At 44.2% G+C, this 5,287-nt stretch overlaps 1 long non-coding RNA gene across 1 annotated transcript; it reads left to right on the top strand.

Moving 5' to 3' along the window:
• Positions 1 to 3,174: 3,174 nt before the first annotated feature.
• On the top strand, positions 3,175 to 3,569 carry LOC138150350 (uncharacterized). The gene is made up of 2 exons (XR_011165601.1): positions 3,175 to 3,271; positions 3,425 to 3,569. It is a non-coding gene; the product is annotated as an uncharacterized lncRNA (long non-coding RNA).
• Positions 3,570 to 5,287: the final 1,718 nt, after the last annotated feature.

Raw genomic sequence — 5,287 nt, forward strand, 5'->3', positions numbered from 1 at the left:
ATGATTTCATTGGACATCACAACAACCCAGGGAGGCAGGTGCTATTGTTATGCCCATTTTACAGTTGAGGAAATTGAGGCAGAGAGAAGTTAAGTGACTTATTCAGAGTCATACAGTTAGGAAGTGTCTGAGGCTGGACCACTTAATAGCCACATTCAAGGGCAGCAAGAATAGAGCAAAGGTTCTTAACCTAGGGTCTGTGAATTTGTCTTAAATTTTTTTTCATGACATAGACCAGGGTGGGGAACCTGTGGGCCTTGAGGCCACATGTGGCCCTCTAGGTCCTGAAGTGCAGCCCTTTAACCGAGTCCAAGTTTTACAGAACAAATCCTTTTATTAAAGGGATTTGTTCTGTGAAGTTTGGATTCAATAACCCTATGGCTCTACTTACCAGTCTTGTGACTGCTTTGAACAAGACCCTTGGCTGCCACTCCCCTCTACATGTTGTATTTCACCTTAGAATGTAAGCTTCCTGAGGGCAGGAACTGTCTTACTTTTGTGCTTGTACCCAGGAGGCTCTTCACCACCTCTTACACATACTGGCTGTGTGACCCTGGGTAAGTCACTCATCCTTTCAGTGCCCCATCCCGCTCCAATAATATAAGCTGCAAAACAGGTTCTCATTTGTATTGATAGAGAATTCCCCACTGGTAACCCCAATATAGATAAATCATGAGAAAAAAAAAGCAACCCAACAAGAAAACTTTAGCACCTGTCACACAGCAGGTGTTTAATAAATGCTGAGCTACTGGAGAGAAGGGGACAAATGAGAACCATGCCATTGGGTGTGTGGGAAGGGAGGTGTCGGGGATTGGAAAGAACTCTGGATGTGGAGACGAAGGACTTGAGCTACAATTCCAGTTCTGATACATACTGCCTTTGTGAGCTCGGGGAAGTCTTCTAGAGGCCTCAGACTCCTCCCCTATGAATGCAGGCAAGGACCAGTCTAGGGACCATGCATGGCGACCTACTTGAAGAGTCCGAGGAACCGGCTTTTAGAGGTGTGTGGAGGGGCCTTGCTTTGGACTCAAGAGCACACTCAGACACTTGGTGACTGTTTCCTCTCTGCTTAAAAGAAGCAAGGCCTCTTGGTTGGCTATTAAGCCAGAATGGAAAGTGCATACATGAGACTCCAGTAGAGAAACTTATTCTTGTTATTTCTTGCTGACCATAGAATATGAGTGTCTGAGTGCTAGAAGGTCAGCTGGGGGCAGGGGAGGATGCTTTCCCTCCATTCGACTGGCCCAGATACATGAGCTCCAAGGGATGGGTTTGTAATGGAGCTGCTCCCTATTTGGGTCTTCTTTCCCTTGTGAGATCTGAAGGGGTCAGAAAAGCCAGCTGGAGGAGGTGCTGAATGGAGGCCTCCCTGAGGAGTGTCCTACTGGACTCAGCTCAGCAATGGTTCTAGCTAGTATCTTAGATATTGGGTCATATGGCAAGAGAGTACACATTTGGGAATGAACTTGGTGGGGTGAATGATTTGTAGCAACCACTTTGAACTCGAACCCATTCTCCTTGGGGACCAAGGTCATGGACAGAAGAGTGTCTCCTGCTGCTTCAGGAACAGGAAGGACATTTACATACTTCTCTGTGTGTTATGTCTTCTCAGCAAATATTCCTTTGTAAAAGCTCATGGATAAAATTGATTTTTTTGTTTTTTTGTTTTGCCTTTTGGAGGGCAATTGGGGTTAGGGGACTTGCCCAATGTCACATGGCTAGTTAAGTGTTAAGTGTCTGAGGCCAGATTTAAACTCAGGTCCTCCTGACTCCAGGGCTGGTAGTCTAGCTGCCCCTAATGGATAAAATTGATGATAATATTACGTGTAAAATGGAGGAACTGAACCAGATGACCATTCCATCTCTAAATCTGTGATTCTATGAATGGAGACCCACAGAAGGTTATGATAGTTGACAATGAGAATGAATCTCCTTTTCCCGACGGAGAGTAACTTAATACACTGGTGAGAAAGAGTGGCTTTCTCCGGGCTTGGATCACTGTCAACCAGGGAGGTCCTTGGCTTGAGTGTGACTCAAGTATCCACCTGCAGAACTCGGTCCAAGTGAAACAAGAGATCTCATACTAGCTAACATTTGAATATCATTCTAAGCTTTGCACATCATCTTATCTATATTATCTCTTTTAATTCTTCCAATAAACCTGGGAGGTGGGTATAGTCTTATTCCCATTTCACAGATGAGGGAGGCCTAGGGTCACATGGCTAGTAAAGGTCTGAGGCAAGATTCAAACTCAGGTTTTCTTGATTCCAAGTCAGGACATCTATGAACTTCTCTATCATGTCACCATTCTCCAGGAACTTCATCATTGGGAAATCTCACCATCCTGCATGATCCTATAAACTTTGAAGCTCACACTTCATCAACACTGGCTGTTCCTGACTCCTTGAATTAACAGGCTGGAAGTGGCAACCTTTCAGAATCACTTTTTAGTGATTTATATTCAGGGAAAGAAACATAAAACAGAAGAAGCCACCAGGGCGTTAAGGTTCAGTCTCAGGATGATCTAAGCAAGTACATAACCTCTCTGCCAAACAGTTGAGCTGTAGGGATGCTGGGGGAAGAGGAGAGAGAAATCCTTCCTCCCACCTAGTCCAAAGGAGAGTTGGTGCTGGATCTAACCTGAGAGGTTATCTAAAGGGCAAAGTGGGTTCCTACCTTTCTTCAGCTTATAAATTGCTAAAGGAGGAGATTCCTTAACAATAATCCATTCCCTGTGATGTTTGGTGGCCAGTCCTCTTTGCCACAACCCTAGTCATGGGGACACATGAGGGACACAATTAAGAGCTTTGCTTATTCCTTAACAAGAGGCCAGTGTCTACCCTCATAGAACTAGAAAGTAGGATCACTCCCACTACAAAAATAAATACAAAACTAGACAAAAAACAAATATAATGAATAAAATATAAAAATAAATAAAAGTGTAATTACAGAAAATATAATTTCAGTGAAGTGGCACTAGCTGTGGGTGGGTCAGAAAAGTCCAGAGGGTGTTTCAGCTGAACTTTAGAATGGATAAAGAAGCTCTCTTCAGTTGTCTGTAAGGTGCTTGGTTCTTCTTCGGAAGCTAAGGCCACGTGGGGGTGAACCCTCACTTCATCTGGCGACTAGCACCACTACAAACAAGCCTCTCCTCATCTGTCTACTGAAATGGTTGTCTCCAAGCTCGCCTGCATCTACTCTGCCCTCATCCTTCACGACGATAAGGTTACTGTTACGGAAGATAAAATCAATGCCCTCATTAAAGCAGCAGGTGTAAATGTTGAACCATTCTGGCCTGGACTATTTGCCAAGGCCCTGTCCAATGTCAACACTGCAAGTCTCATCTTCAATGCAGGAGTTGGTGGACCTGTCCCAGCAGCTGCCCCTGCTGGAGGGGCTGTTCCTGCTAGCACAGCTGCCTCAGCTTCTCTTTCTGAGAAGAAGAAAGAGGAAGCCAAAAAAGAAGAATCCGAGGAGTCCGATGATGACATGGGCTTTGGTCTGTTTGACTAAATATTTTTTTGTGACATTAAATAAAAAGCTTAACTCAAACTTAAAAAAAAATAGAATGGATGAAGAGGTACTTGTCACTTGGGAGACTATAAGAAACAGCATGAACTGTCTCTCCTTTCAAAAATGACCTGCCTCTGTCCCTACCATCATAGGGTTCATGAGACTGCCTTGTCTTCCTAAAACACACCAGGCCAGAATATGTGGTCAGTTAGAAGCAGGCAGGGCTTGGCCCCATGGATTGAAGTGCCAGTTACACAAAGATAATATTGACAGAAATGAATCAGTTCAGCTATCGTATTTACATAGGGCTTTAACAATTTTCAAGACTTTTGTGTATGTTGTGATAGTAAGTTGTTTAAAAGATGGTGTGTGATCCTTGGGGTAAACTTAAGTGGAGGGAATGGCTAAGAAAGTTAGATCCTATCTCAGTGAGCCACGGAAAGTTGTTAGGCTGAGTACTTTGCCTATATCACACTTGTAACAAAGAATAACCACTTAAACATAAATTGTGGGGAGCACTTGGTTTTCTTCCTGTCTCCCTTGTGTAAGTTTTGCCCAGACTAGTCTCTGTACTTTATAGCAATTCCATGGGAGGTAGCCTTTACCTGCAATATAAAATACACTAAAAAGATGATAAATGAGATCAAGTTAGGAAGCATTTATTAAACACTTATTGGGTGCTAGGGATACAAACAAAGGTAAAAGACAATTCCTGCTCTAAAGAAGTTCACAGTCTAATGGGGGTTACAGCATGCAAATACAATGTACAAACAAGATATAGGCAGGGATAGCTTAGAGATAATCAACAGAGGAAAGGTACCTGTGTTGAGTCGTTTCAGTTACGTCCGACTTTCTGTGAGCCTACCTGGGCTTTTCTTGGCAAAGATACTGGAGTGATTTGCCATTTCCTACTCCAAGTCATTTTATAGATGAGGAAACTGAGGCAAACAAGGTGAAGTGACTTGCCCAGGGTCTCAAGGCTAGGAAGTGTTTGAGACCAGATTTGAACACGGGAAGATGAGTCTTCCCGATTCCAAGCCCAGTGCTCTATCCACTACCATTTAGGGGAAATTGAGAAAGGCTTCTGCCAGAAGCTGAGACTTGAAGGAAGCCAAGAATTCCAGGAGATGGAGATGAGGCTAGAGAGAAGAGAGCTTTGGGCATGGGAAATACCTGGTGGAAGAGGATGGAGTTGGGAGATGAATCATATGTGTGAAATAGCAAGTAAGCCAGTGTCACTGGATGTAAATGTACTCGATGGCGGGGTAAGCATGTAAAAAGACTGAAAAGGTGTGTATGGGGGGGGGGATATGTTTTGAAGGACTTTGAATGCCAAATAGGGGGTTTTATATTTGATCTGGGAGGTGGTGGGGACTACTAGAGTTTGAGCAGGGGGAGTGATATGGTCACACTTCCGTTTTGACGGCTAGGTGGAGTGGGGATGGACTTTAGCAGGCTATGGCACTCATCCAGCTGGGTGGCATTAAGTCAGTACACTTGTTGTCATTGCCCTTCCCCTCCCCAGACACCTCCAACCTCTTTGATGTCCAAGTGTTTTAAAGGAAGCACTGGAGTTTTTGAACTCCAGCCTCTAACAGGTTCACTCTTGATCTGGCCATACAGGAAGGACAGGAAGGCAGCTTCTGAGGGGTTAATAATCTTACTTTATTCTAGTCTAGTCTTCTCTGTGGGTTCCTGATAATGGGAGCACTTATTCCTACAGGATCCCCTAATCACCCTTCTTGAAGGTGCCAGCGAGAAGCCATGCAGCTAC

This window comes from Petaurus breviceps, unplaced genomic scaffold, assembly GCF_028583685.1.
Source record: "Petaurus breviceps papuanus isolate PSGF00001 unplaced genomic scaffold, PetGlider_PUasm1.0 100, whole genome shotgun sequence".
In the NCBI taxonomy this organism is placed as follows: Eukaryota; Metazoa; Chordata; class Mammalia; order Diprotodontia; family Petauridae; genus Petaurus; species Petaurus breviceps.